Source organism: Homarus americanus, unplaced genomic scaffold (assembly GCF_018991925.1).
Source record: "Homarus americanus isolate GMGI-L3 unplaced genomic scaffold, GMGI_Hamer_2.0 scaffold24694, whole genome shotgun sequence".
NCBI classification, from domain to species: Eukaryota; Metazoa; Arthropoda; class Malacostraca; order Decapoda; family Nephropidae; genus Homarus; species Homarus americanus.
Genome location: NW_024732780.1, coordinates 5,811,800 through 5,828,120, shown reverse-complemented (window position 1 = coordinate 5,828,120; position 16,321 = coordinate 5,811,800).

Sequence of the window (16,321 nt, the reverse complement as noted above, 5' to 3'; positions counted from 1 at the left end):
TTTCACTCGAGCTAATACCTCATCATGTAATACTTCGGGGAAGTCACCCCACTTGCGGGTTATCTCTTCCCTTATGTCCACATTTCCTGTCCCCCAAAGCAAAGATGGTTTGTCAGATTTTATTACTGTATTATTTTCAACCTTCTTTCCTCTGAGTTCAACATCCACATTTCTACAGTATGTTCACAAAAATGGGCAATTACCTTCTGGTTGTCCTCTACCTTTTTTCTAAGCATCTGAATTTCTTGCTTGAGTTGAACTACTACACCATACTCACCACCAAACTTGTCAATTACCTTCTTTTCTGGAACAACTTTTGGTGCAGCCCCTGCACCATTTCCTGTTACCTTCAACGTGTCACTCTGTTCCATCCTCTTCTTCCAAACGTTCTCAGTTGAAGGTAGAGTTGTCGCACCTGCAACTCCTCGTCCTTCCTCCTTTTCTCGCTGATGTACCTGCCCCATGCTCTGCCACCGCACACCACGCATCTGTGGCTTCTTACTGCAAATTGAAGAACCTGTATTATGCGCGCTGCCACAATTGCAACAGCATGGCACAACATGTTGCTCAAACTTTATTTTATTTCCACATTCTATTGAATTATGATTTTTTCCACAGTAACGACACCGACATTCACTTTGACATTTCCAGGCCATATGGCCCCACCTACTGCATTTGTAACACAAAACAGGTTGTTCAATAAACTTTGCAATTCTCCTATATCCTTTTCCAGAAAGGAATATCTTCTCTGGAACGTCTCCCACTCTGTTTTTCTTCTCACCTCGGATTTCGTGTCGCTTTGCCCATACGAATCGTGTATCATCAAGTAGAAAATCAGGATCCAGTATAACCGGGTATATGAAGACCATCACCTTGGTGTGTTGGTCTGTGTCCTAAGGCATCGTCATAATCACCTCCTTAAACCCTGTCGGCGTCATAAGCTTTACGGCCTCATCCCCAGCTACAGTCAGATAGGAGTTATTATGACCTTCCTCAAGCAGAGGTTCAAAATTTTTTTGCTCTCTTCCCAGTGTTGCAACCCTCAGTAACCACTCATAGATTGACATGTGTGAATCACTTGGAAAATTCAACTTCCTCCTACCTGAGTGTAAGGGCGGAAACGATCTTCCTGCTCGTTACCGCTGCTAACTCTCTCGTTTGCTGGTGCGGACAACACTTGGGCGGTTGGACAGAGGTGAGAACGGCAGCGACTATCTGGGTCACCCGCAGATTCACCCCAGCCGCCATACAGTCACTATCTAGCTACCCCGCTGTTCGTCAAATTCTGGCTGTGATCTCATCATAGGTCCTGGACCCGTGGGCTGTGTCCCCAGACCTTCACCTATAGATTGTCAATTCTCTGGTCATCTACCACTACCACATACCACGACCGTCAGTTCATCTCATTCCGTCTGTGCCCCGGTGTTTTCCTGCCATTTCAAGACAATCTGCCTCTGTCGCTCGAGTGTGGAGTTGAATGGACGCTTCCCTACCCTGAGTGTGCATCACCGTGTTCCAGAACCTTCCCCCAGGGCCACTGCCGTAGGAAATATCTGTTCATTGTTTGATTCCATTAATTACTGACTCCCCTTTATTGATCGATTCTATCAATTGTTGACTCCAATTGATTGTTTGAATCCATTAATTGCTGACTCCTATTAATTGTTTGATTCCTTTAATTGTTTGCTTCCCTTAATTGATTAACTCCATTAACTTTTGACTGCATTAATTGTTTGACTCCCGTAATTATTTGATGTTTGTTGAGTTGTGTCAGAGTCTTGTGTTATATTTTTTATAGTAAAGTGATGTCAATCTCAAACGGTTGTTTGCTATTCCTCAGAAAACCATGGTCCTTGACTTTCCTTTATTAAGAACCTGATTAGTCTGGTAAGGGATTTCTATCCCTAATTCCCAGGCCTTTCACACTGAGCGGTTTCCACCACCCGGGTTGCTCGGCACATTGGTACTTTCACGATGATCCATTCGACTAACCTGCTGTGTTTTATTCCCAGTTGAATTCTTTCTGCTTCCTTCTGTGTGTGTCGTCCTTTTCTTCCTATCATTCATGATCTCATAACTATCATTTCCTTCACTTTTCTTCGCCAACTCTCGCCTCCTCTTTTTTTTTCTTTCTTGCTAATCACCCCTTGAAAACTGTCTGTCACCTCCATTGTTGTTGGCTGCGGATCATCTGTTTTCGATTCGCTACTTGAAAGCCGCAGGTCATCTTCTTAGGTGTTCAGTATTGCAATCTGTCCTTCTCTAGCCAAAGCCTTCAGAGGTTTCTGCCCATCGCTTGCCCCAGGCAAGGTGTAAAGCTTAGGCAGCCAGTGAAAATCAACCGTGTTCTCGCAGAGTACAAGGCTGATACGTTCGACCAGTACGGCCAGCGTTCAGAGAATGAGTGTGTGGTGATTAATGGCACAAAATCGTAATGTGTACCTGTGACTAGCTGGGTGCCACAGGGCAGGATACTGGGCCCGTTATTGCTTGTTTGTTTCATTAATGACATGCCAGAAGCTATACACTCCTCCATACAAATGTTTGCGAACGATGCTAAGTTATTTAGGGAAATTAAGAACCAAACAGACTGTGAAGAGCTGCAGAAGGATCTCTGTGAGCTTCAAGAATGGTCGAAGAAATGGCTACTAAGATTCAATGTCACGAAGTGTAAGAGAATGTATCAGGGTCACACCACAGTAAGAAGGCGTATCACATGTCCCAACAGGACGAAGAGACTGCATTAATAGAGACCGAATGTGAAAAGGACCTGGGTGTGTATGTTGACAATAAGCTTAAGTTCTCGGACCACTTGAAAAGAAGGTGAATCAGGCAACGAAACTAGTAGGTCTTAGAAGAAGGTCGTTTAGATATCTGGATGGTCCGTCGCTCGTCACGATCTTCAAGTGTGAGGTGCTTCCCCGTTTGGAGTAGTGTCACCGCGTCTGATCCCCGAGGTATGCTAGAGACTGTCAATTGATTGAAAATTTCAAAGGAGGGCCACCAGACTGATGGCTGCTCTAAGGAACCTCAGTTACCCAGGAGAGATTGGAGAGCCTGCAACTACCTAGCTTATACTACAGACGGGCGAGGATTACGAGGTGATCGCCTGCAGTTTCTGTGAAGGTGTTCACGACACATTGGAATGCAAGACGAAAATTCGGAACAAAATTACAGTTGTTCCACTGTGTGTCAACTGTCGAGGAAGTCACCACGCCTGGAATGTCAATAGCCCACAGCGTCCTGATACTCGCCCAGAGAAGGGCAACCGCGCTCCACCGCTCTTGTCTCTGATGGGGCCCCTGCCAACGAAGCCTCACTCCACTCCACCATTGCCTCTTCCATCCACCGAGGAGATCCCATTGGTCTCCTCTTCCCTATCATCCCTCGTATCAACCCCATCACCGACACTCTCAACCCTACCACACATCATCCCCCCCTCCCTTCCCCCGCCACTCTTGGAACGAGGTCGTTGCTGGCCCTACCACACAGTCACCTCCACCTCCTACCCAGCCCTGTCTGAATTATTTTGTCTCTCTTACTCTTGGTGACCGGACCCTTCGTGTAGTCAATGTTCATTTCAAGAGAAATGCTCTGGCCTCCCAGGTTCTTCAAGACCTCCATGATGGGGTTCCCACTCTTATTCGCGGAGACTTTAATGCCCGCCATCCCACTCTTACCCCAGATCATCCCACTCCATGTACTCTTAACGGATCGCATCTCTCACAGTTTCTTGGTGGGGATGATGATGTTCCCTTTATTTGTCCTGATTATCCTACTCGCCTCCCCCATAGTTTCCTTGATGTTGGCCTATTACTGAACGGTCATACCTCCTTTCATCCTACTGTCTGCACCAAGCCTGCTCTATACAAGGGGTTCTGTAAATACCTTTCATGAATCAGGGATGTATTCCTAAGACATAAATAAATGACCAAGTTGTCAATTCTCAATAGTTTCTGAGTTATAGCACATTACAGGTTTTGTAGGAATGTGAAGAAACCTGTGAGTGTAAATAAAGCATCCCCTTGATTTTTAACAGTGGGGTCACATAAAAAGCAAAGTGCATGTTACTTTTCACTTCACTTTTATCCTCTTCACCACTGATCGGCTCGTTAGCCGCTTGGGTGATCGGTCACGTATGTTATGCACTGTTGGCAAGTACTGGGCATGCACTGGTTCCTGAATGTACCTGAACCTGCTCCAGTGATGGTCAAGTCTTGTCTTGAAGGAGCTCACACTCGGTGCCGTCACAACACTCTCTGGTAGATTTTTCCAAGAGTTCACAATTCTCACTCCGAAAAAATTTGCCCTCACAGTTTTCTGGACCTGCGGCTTCTTCAACCTTGAGCTGTGTAGAGGTCCCAAAGTTTGAGGAATGGCGCCGTTTCACGGCACCATCAGCTTGATGAAGAGGCATTGTGTGAAATATAACAAAGTCTAGGAATAATTTTAGTGTCCTTGTGGCATGGTTGGTAGCGTTCCCTGGTCACATGCATAGGTCGAGGGTTAGAGTCCTGGATGGTGAGGTCGTTGATTATATGTTCAAGTCTGCGTGTTGTATGGACTAAATATATATATATATATATATATATATATATATATATATATATATATATATATATATATATATATATATATATATATATATATATATATATATATATATATATATATAACATGCAGGAGTAAAATTTAAAAAGTTTAATTTCCTAGTTTATTGTATTTTAATAATTACAAAATTAAACTAATGACTACAGGTAGTAATTTTACAGTATGTGAAGCAAGAACACTGCAGGAGAGACTAAAAATTACGGGTGACGGAAAGCAAAACACCGATGACGTGGCAAGAAAATTTGGAAACAAAATGCGTGTGGGAAAAGTGTCTCTTGCGGTAAGATCTCTCACAGAGGACTACTCCGGTGGGGTGATGCCAATAAAGAGAGAGACATTAAAACTATTGAAAGAGAAACATCCCCCTGCAAGCGAAGATGAAGGTATCAGGTTCCAGGGTGACTATATCCCACCAAATGCTGTCCTGTTTGAGAAAATAACAGGAGAGATGGTGTGGAAAAAGGCACTGAAGACTCGAGGAGGAGCCGGCCCTTCAGGTCTAGATGCAAACGGTTGGAGAGTCATCCTCAGCACAAACAAGTTTGGCCCTGTAGCAAGCGATCTCTGCACTGCCATTGCCGCCCTTGCAAGAAAGCTTGCATCCTCTTGCTGCCATCACCTTCAGGCCCTGACGGCCTGCCGCCTTATTCCTCTGGAAAAGAAACCAGGATGTAGACCTATAGGGGTGGGGGAAGTGCTGAGGCGGATCATCGGAAAGTGCATAATGGAGGTGGTAAAGGATGATGTCAGGGCAGCAGCAGGGAACCTACAAGTGTGTGCTGGCCACCAGGCTGGTGGGGAGGCGGCCATTCACGCCATGAGATTGATATTTGAGCAGCGTGATTGTGAGGCCGTTCTCCTGGTGGATGCTTCAAACGCATTCAACATACTTAACCGCAAGGCTGCACTGCACAACATCAAGGTCAAGTGTCCAAGCTTTGCGATGTATGTTGAAAATTCGTATAGGAATTCTTCAGACCTCTACATAGTAAACAACAAGGCTGTATGAGGTGATACCATCCTACAGTCGACCGAGGGAACAACACAGGGGGACCCCGTTGCAATGGCAATGTATGCAATTGGCCTATCAGTGCTCCAACAAGAAATAAAATTTGAAACAACTGGGGTCAAACAAGTGGCATATGCTGATGACCTTACAGGAGCAGGAAAAGTGGAGTGCATCAAAAAGTGGTGGGACTTAGTAACATCGCGAGGTCCACAAATAGGGTACCACCCAAACGCCAGCAAGTCCTTCCTCATCGTGAAGCCAGAACATTATGAACGGGCATTGGAGGTTTTTGGCGGAAGTGAGGTCAAAATAACTAAGGACGGCCAAAGACATCTAGGCGCAGTAATTGGCACTACGGATTTCAAGACCGAGTACGTAGCGGGAAAGGTGAATGAGTGGGTTAGTGAAATCCAAGCCCTGTCTGAGATTGCTAACACAGAGCCACATGCCGCCTTTGCAGCATTCACCCATGGAGTCAAGCATCGCTGGAACTACCTGATGTGTACCATCCCTGAGATCGGACCCCTCCTCCACCCTCTGGAAGAAGCTATCAGTGTCAAGTTCATTCCCAAACTAGTGAAACACCCTGACTTAACCCCAGCAGAAAGAACACTTCTTGCACTTCCACCAAGACTGGGAGGGGTGGGACTAACTAATCCAGAGGAGATTGCTGACACTGAACATCAAAATTCACTTAAGCTCACGGCAGCCCTCACGGACCACATAATAGCCCATAGCGAAGTAAATAAGATTCGTAGGTCCATTACGACAGATCGGCAGCACTGCCAAAATAACATGTTGCAGCAACTATTGCTGCAGGTTCCAGAAAATTTGAAAAAAAAGTAGCTATAGCGCAGGAGGTGGGCGCCTCGAACTGGTTAACTACGTTACCGATAAGGGCAAATGGTTTCAGTCTTAATAAACAAGAATTTACAGATGCCATTGCTCTAAGGTACGGTTGGCCAGTAGAAGGTTTGCCCTCCCAATGCGTGTGTGGCTCTTCCTATGATGGCGATCATGCCATGGTCTGCTATACTGCCAGATTCTGGGGTCACTAAGTCTAAGGGGATAACTTAACTCTAATCTTAATTTCTAAGGGTCGCTGCCACCAGACCCCCTCTGGACAGCATGTAGCTCGTTAGGTAGCGTGCAGAGTGGACTAGGCATTGGGTTAGGTTTTCCATTGACCAGATTGATAAGGGTAAAGAAGGGTGAAACCATAACATGTCTTAATTGATTTATTCCTTATAAAACATACTGGTAAAAAACATATACATGAATTGGCCTTCCTCAGAAGAACAACGGAAATGTGGTTACCCAGATGGGCACCAGACTCTTACATTAATGGCGTGTCATCCACATACTTATTGCATAACAATCTGTGACCACCTTACCTCGGTCATTCCTTCTTACACTATCCCTTAACACATCAGACTGCTCCACCTGTATGGAATATAGCCCCGTCGGTTATCATACATAGTAGCACCATCTCAACACACCTGTTACACTCCATACCTGCAAGTATGGGACTCCTTGTGACTTTTAGGTATACACAACAGGCACCTCGTTCACACACCGCCCTCGGTGGGTAAAGACGAGGGCTTCACCTAGAGACATACCAGCACTATTTCTACGCCTGGTATTATAGGTCCCTCCAAGTGGCGACCGCAGAGTTTCTCACGGTCTCCTTATTTGCGACTATTCATTTGGAGTGGTACGCTGGAAATCCACAGGTTCACAGTGGATTGGCATAGTGGGGAGTAGTCACCACCTGTTGTGACGCTCAAAGGGATAATGGCGGTCGGGCGGCAAGGTACTCCGACCGCATGGAACCTGAGGTGACGGTAGAACGAAGAAGACTCAGAAATAATGCCTGACGGGCGGTTATCCCACCCCTTAACACAGTCCTATTACACTTATATATCCGGCAAAGCTTTAAACTGTAATAACTTCTATTTATAAACCTTAATTATAGGGCGGGATATAGCCCGCTAGGACACTGACCTGAGGTGACGGTAGAACGAGGAAGACTGAGGGCATTGCCCCGCCGCTCCTCATCACGTAGGCCTACAGTTTCCAATCTTTAATCTGCACTTTTGTTTCTTATGGTTCTCACCTGAACACTTTTCGGTATATTGTCACTCATGCCTTATAAACACATATTTTAATCCTAAATTACACACTAAGGTAAGGTCTTGGTTTGCTAGTTCTTGGGTAAATTCATGGGGTTATAATATCAACGTGGCATCCGAGGCGGGTACATGACGCGCCTTGAAACAAAGGCTGAATGTTCATGGCGTGGGTGTATCCACTTCACTTAAAACTGTAATTAGGGATCCTCCTCTCACACCTTGCACTATTTGAACACAGACATAAGATTCTCTGATCACTGTACCTGTCGTGGGTATATGTCACGTGAGGATACGAGGTGTATTAAGTTCATACCGACGCATACAAGATATTTCCTTTCAAGTATAGTTTCTGGATCACTTCCAACACCTCACATAGTTCTGATACATTTATCCTTTTTCCAGATCATTGTTCTCATGTATTTTCATATGATATCTGTGGAAGTTATGTTCGCTACACGCTCACAGACGTAAATAGTATGACCTTCAAACCCTGATCCCCACTTAGTCTTACAGTACACTAGTCCGGCTCAACTGGACTTTAACATTCATCTTAGGCATACCCTGAGTTCTCCTTAATGCTATGAATACATACACTTAAAATGATATAACTGTACCTGGGTACAATACCACACATGGTCTAGTAACATTGAGTAGGTGAGTTGTCCTTTATCAATGTTTCCCGTTTTCTGAGGTTCTACAAGCGCGGTGCATTTGAATGTTATATGGCGTAATATGAATTAAATGGGATTTTTAGGAATGACAATGATGTGCGCAGTACACTGCAAGAAGGGGGGCTTCATATGCATGAGGCATGACGAGGTAAGGGATCTCACAGCAAATATGTTGAAGGAAATCTGCCGGGACGTCATGGTAGAACCGACCCTCCTTCCATTGGATGGCGAGATCTTCCAACACAGGACTTCAAACACATCTAACAAAGCCCGTGTGGACGTCAGTGCTCGAAGATTCTGGACGCGGGGACAGCGAGCTTTCTTCGACATCAGGATTTTTGATCCCATGGCCGCATGTCACCATAACCTAGCTCTCGATGCTGCACATAGGAGGAACGAGAACGACAAGAGAAGGGCATGTGGGGAGAGAATTCAAAACGTTGATCAAGGCAGCTTCACTCCTCTAGTGTTCACAACCTCTGGTGGGATGGGCCCAAGTGCAAGATGTTTCTACGCCAGACTCGCGGAGTTGATCTCCGAACAGAAGCAGCAGCCCAGAAGTTATGTTACAGCCCGGATGAGATGTCGACTGTCTTTCTCTCTCCTTCGGTCGGCTTTGCTCTGCCTCAGGGGAACGAGAGCTTCTGCCCCTACTCCGACAACTGCTGCAGATATTGACTATGAGGCTACAGTCACTGAATGCCGCATAGATCTGCGGCTCAACTAATTTATCACAGATAGGATAGCTTCTTATGTATTAGGATATTTAATATTAAGGTAAATAAATGATGGCGAAGGTGTGGCTATTGGGGGAGGCTGGAGGCCACGTTTAAAAAAAAAAAAAAATTACAGTATTGCAACACAAGATATGGACAGAAAATGAGAGATCTGCGACCCCTAGGCCGTACGTGATAACTGTTCGAGAAGTTATGAAAATACCGTACATTATTTAAAATTAAATTCGGAAATACACAAGAAAAATATAAAATCTAAGACCTGGTGATATCATTGCATGCATATACACGGAAAATAAAACATTATTTTACATATTTTTTTAACATAAACAAAACAAATGATATACGACAGTCTAGATGTAATGAAAATTTCATGGCAACATAATTAATAACTAAAAAAATTTAATTTAATCTATTACGACCTCTCATTAATAATTTGGGAAGTATAAGATACGGCCTGCTTTACAAAATTAACTGTAATTTTACTTCTTACTTTTATCCTTTTCACCACTGATCTGCTTGTACGGTCGGTCACGTCTCTGTTACACACCATTGACAAGTACTGGACATACACTGGCTCTTGAGTGCATCTGAACCTGTTCCAGTGTTGGTCAAGTCTGGTCTTGAAAGAGCTCACACTCGGTGCCAACACAACACTCTCTGTCAGATTGTTCCAAGAGTTCACAATTCTCACTCCCTAAAAGTTTGGCCTCACAGTTTTCTGGAATTGCGTCTTCTTCAACCTTAAGCTGTGACCCCTTGTGGGGCGAGCGTCCTCCAGCTCCAGTTATGCACACTGCGTTGTTTATAAACTTCAATTACGTTCCCCCTTGTCCGTCTATAGTATAAGCTCGGCAGTTACAGGCGTTCTAATCTCTCTGGATAACTGAGGTGTCGTAGTGCAGGCACCAGTGTGGTGATCGTATTTTAGACATTTTAAAATCAACTGACAGTTTCTAGCATATCTTGGGGACCAGACGGGGTGACAGTACTCCAGACTGGGAAGCACCTCACTCCAGAAGATCGTTAAAAGGGACGGACCTTCTAGATATCTGAACGACCTTCTTATAAGACCTAATAATTTAGTTGCTTGATTCGCCGTCTTCTCACAATGGCCAGAGAACTTCACTTTATTGTCAACATGCACACCAAGGTCCTTTTCACACTCGGTCTCTATTAATGCAGTCTCTTCGTCCCGTTGGGACATGTGATACGCCTCCTTACTGTTGGTGCGCCCCAGGTGCATCCTCTTCGACTTCGTTACATTGAATCTTAGCAGCCATTTCCTCGACCACTCTTGAAGTTCAAAGAGATCATTTATTAGCCCTTCACAGTCTGTTTGGTTCTTAATTTCCCTGAATAACTTGGCTTCGTCCGTAAACATTTGTATGGAGGAGTGTATAGCTTCTGGTATGTTATTTATGAAAAAAAGAAACGACGACAACAGGGCCAGTACATTGCCTTGTGGTACCCCGCTTGTCACGGGTACACATGACGATTTCGTGCCATTAATCACCATACACTGCTTGCGATCATGAAGTCTCCGATCCACCCTAGAACATTTCCCCGTATCCCATACCCTTCCAGTTTAATTTTCAGCCTTTCATGGGGTACACTGTCAAAAGCCTTGGCAAAATCTAGGTATACATTGTCAATATTACCTCTTTGTTCCAAAATTTGAGTCCAAACATCCGGTACCTCGAGTAATTGTGTCACGCAGGAGCGTCCCGGCATATACCTATGTTGGCACTACTATACAAGGTTGAAGGATTGCCTACACGGTTTTATTCCGCGACGCTCTTACTTATTATAATTACTTAAGGTTATCTAGAACCTTTATTAGTCCCCGAATGTGCTTAACAGCCACTTCTAGCTAGATTTAACTAGACTATAGAGTTTTGCTCCCAGTATTTACAGCAAATGAAATATCATAGCACATTACCATTCCTAAAAGAAATTAAAAGTTTTTGAGTTCATACCATACCCAGGACTCCACCTCACTCTTGAGTTTTGAGTTGTTGCATTCTTCTGCTAGTTCAGATAATGCATTCATGATGTCACTTGTTTGGTCGTTCCCCATTTTTGCAGTTAATAAATAAATGTGTTTAATAAGCAATGAGTGGACCCAAGGGGTGATTATTAATTTTTGTAATTAATGATTCAGTATGTTAATAGATACTAAGGCTTATCTTTAATAAATAGTAATTAAATGTTATACTTGTATCACCCTTCATTCCTCCAGTATATAGTAAGTTGCATGTCAGTAAATACCCAGAATCCACGTGCCTTGACCTCTTGCCAGCTACCATAATAATTTAAGAGGTTTAAATGTTGCGTTATGCATGCCTGAGTGGTGGCGGCATGTTACCAGTTAACTAATTAATGAGAAAGATGATAATAAGTACAAATTCCCAGGCATGCACAAATGAATTAAAATTTAATGGAAAATAAAACTAAAGGAAACTCTATAGCTTCCTCTCCCATTACTAAAGGTATATATATGTCATCGTTGGCTTGAATAGGTATGACGAAAAAATAGCAAAATAACAATACAACATGCCTGCATTTTTTCCTTCCCCTCATCCTTGTAGAAACTCATAAGACCTCTCCTTGCAACACCTTTTCACTCATTTTCTCCAAAATTTCTAGGTTCATTAGGTGTCGCTTTCGTTCCTCCGTTACTGTCATCTTTATCAACAATATATATATATATATATATATATATATATATATATATATATATATATATATATATATATATATATATATATATACATTAGCAGAAACGCCAGTTCGCCGCTGCCTATCTGCCAGGCCACGGTAAGACGTCACCTCAGGAGGCCCTACATTGTCCTCACTGTTCAGTCCCCAAATCTTCTTCTTCCATCAATAGTTCATTAACGGTGCATGTAAGTTCCACCATGTTTTCACTACAACGTACAGCAAAGTATACTTTTTTAGCATTAAACTGTTATTATTTTATTGTCTAATCATTACTACATATAAACACCACCCATCATCACCATATATAACACCATCCATCATCACCAATATAACACCATCCATCATCACTACATATAACATCGTCCATCATCACTACATATAACAATTCATCCATCATCACCACATATAACACCATCCATCATCACTACATATAACACCACCCACTCATCAATACATATAACATCCATCATCACTTCACATATAACACCTCCCATCATCACTACATATAACATCCATCATCACTACATATAACAATTCACCCATCATTACTACATATGTCAACATCCATCATCACTACATATAACACCATCCATCATCACTACATATAACACCATCCATCATCACTACATATAACATCATCCATCATAACTACATATAATACCATCCATCATCACTACATATAACACCATCCATCATCACTACATATATCAATATCCTTCATCACTACATATAACATTATCCATCATCACTACATATAACACCATCCATCATCACTACATATAACATTATCCATCATCACTACATATAACACCATCCATCATCACTACATATAACACCACCCATCATCACTACATATATCAATATCCTTCATCACTACATATAACATCATCCATCATCACTACATATAACACCATCCATCACCACTATGTATAACACCATCCATCATCACTACATATAACACCATCCATCATCACTACATATAACATCATCCATCATCACTACATATAACACCATCCATCATCACTACATATATCAATATCCTCCATCACTACATATAACATCATCCATCATCACTACATATAACACCATCCATCACCACTACGTATAACACCATCCATCATCACTACATATAACACCATCCATCATCACTACATATAACATCATCCATCATCACTACATATAACACCATCCATCATCACTACATATAACACCACCCATCATCACTACATATATCAATATCCTTCATCACTACATATAACATCATCCATCATCACTACATATAACACCATCCATCACCACTACGTATAACACCATCCATCATCACTACATATAACACCATCCATCATCACTACATATAACATCATCCATCATCACTACATATAACACCATCCATCATCACTACATATAACACCACCCATCATCACTACATATAACATCATCCATCATAACTACATATAGCACCATCCATCATCTACATATAACACCATCCATGTCACTACATATAACACCATCTATCATCCTCACGTATAAAACCATCCATCATCACTACATATAACACCATCCATCATCACTACATATAACACCGCCCATCATCACTACATATAACATCATCCATCATCACTACATATAACACCATCCATCATCACTACATATAACACCATCCATCATCACTACATATAACACCATCCATCATCACTACATATAACATTATCCATCATCACTACATATAACACCATCCATCATCACTACATATAACATCATCCATCATCACTACATATAACACCATCCATTATCACTACAACATCCACCAATCATCACTACATATAACACCATCATTCATCACGACATATAACACCATCCATCATCACTACATATAACAACATCCATCATCACTATATATAACACCATCCATCATCACTACATATAACACCATCCATCATCACAATATATAACACCATCCATCACTATATATAACATCCACCAATCATCACTACATATAACACCATCATTCATCACGACATATAACACCATCCATCATCACTACATATAACACCATCCATCATCACTACATATAACACCATCCATCATCACTACATATAACATCATCCATCATCACGACATATAACACCACCCATCATCACTACATATAACACCACCCATCATCACTACATATAACAACATCCATCTTCACTACATATAACACCACCCATCATCACTACATATAACACCACCCATCATCACTACATATAACATCATCCATCATCACGACATACAACACCATCCATCATCACTACATATAACACCATCCATCATCATTACATATAACACCATCCATCATCACTACATATAACAACATCCATCATCACTACATATAACACCACCCATCATCACTACATATAACACCATCCATCATCACTACATATAACACCATCCATCATCACTACATATAACACCTTCCATCATCACTACATATAACACCATCCTTCACTATAAATAACATCCACCCATCATCACTACATATAACACCATCCATCATCACGACATATAACACCATCCATCAGCACGACATATAACACCATCCATCATCACTACATATAACACATCCAGCATCACTACATATAACACCTTCCATCATCACTACATATAACACCTTCCATCATCACTACATATAACATCATCCATCATCACTACATATAACACCATCCATCATCACTACATATCACACCACCCATCATCACTACATATAACACCATCCATCATCACTACATATAACACCATTCATCATCACTACATATAACACCTTCCATCATCACTACATATAACACCATCCTTCACTATAAATAACATCCACCTATCATCACTACATATAACACCATCCATCATCACGACATATAACACCATCCATCAGCACGACATATAACACCATCCATCATCACTACATATAACACCTTCCATCATCACTACATATAACACCTTCCATCATCACTACATATAACACCTTCCATCATCACTACATATAACACCATCCATCACTATAAATAATATCCACCCATCATCACTACATATAACACCATCCATCATCACGACATATAAGAACATCCAGCATCACTACATGTAACACCACCCATCATCACTACATATAACATCCACCAATCATCAGTACATATAACACCATCCATCATCACGAAATATAACACCATCCATCATCACTACATATAACAACATCCATCATCACTATATATAACACCATCCATCATCACTACATAAACACCTTCCATCATCACTACATATAACACCAACCATCATCACTATATATAACACCATCCATTATCACGACATAAAACACCATCCATCATCACTACATATAACAACCTCCATCATCACTACATATAACACCACCCATCATCACAACATATAACACCACCCATCATCACTACATATAACATCATCCATCATCACGGCATATAACAACATCCATCATCACTACATATAACACCATCCATCATCACTACATATAACACCACCTATCATCACTACATATAACAACATCCATCATCACTACATATAACACCATCCATCATCACTACATATAACACCATCCATCATCACTACATATAACTCCACCTATCATCACTACATATAACTACATCCATCATCACTACATATAACACCATCCATCATCACTACATATAACTCCACCTATCATCACTACATATAACAACATCCATCATCACTACATATAACACCACCCATCATCACAACATATAACATCCACCTATCATCACTACATATAACACCATCCATCATCACTACATATAGCACCATCATCACTACCACCACTACTACCACCACCATCATGAACATTAATATCAACCAGTCTCTACCACCACCACTATCACCGCAAATATGCCGGTATCACCATCACCACCACTACCACTGTCAAAACCACCGTCACCACCACCACCACCACTACATATAACACCATTCATCATCACTACATATAAACTATCCATCATCACTACATATAACACCACCCATATTCACTACATATAACAATATCCATCATCACTACATATAACACCACCCATATTCACTACATATAACAATATCCATCATCACTACATATAACACCATCCATCATCACTACATATAACACCACCCATATTCACTACATATAACACCATTCATCATCACTACATATAACACCATCCATCATCAATACAGATCGGTATATATATATATATATATATATATATATATATATATATATATATATATATATATATATATATATATATATATATATATATATATATATATATATATACTGTATATTTATATATATATATATATATATATATATATATATATATAAATATATATATATATATATATATATATATATATATATATATATATATATGCAAGTAAATCACTGTA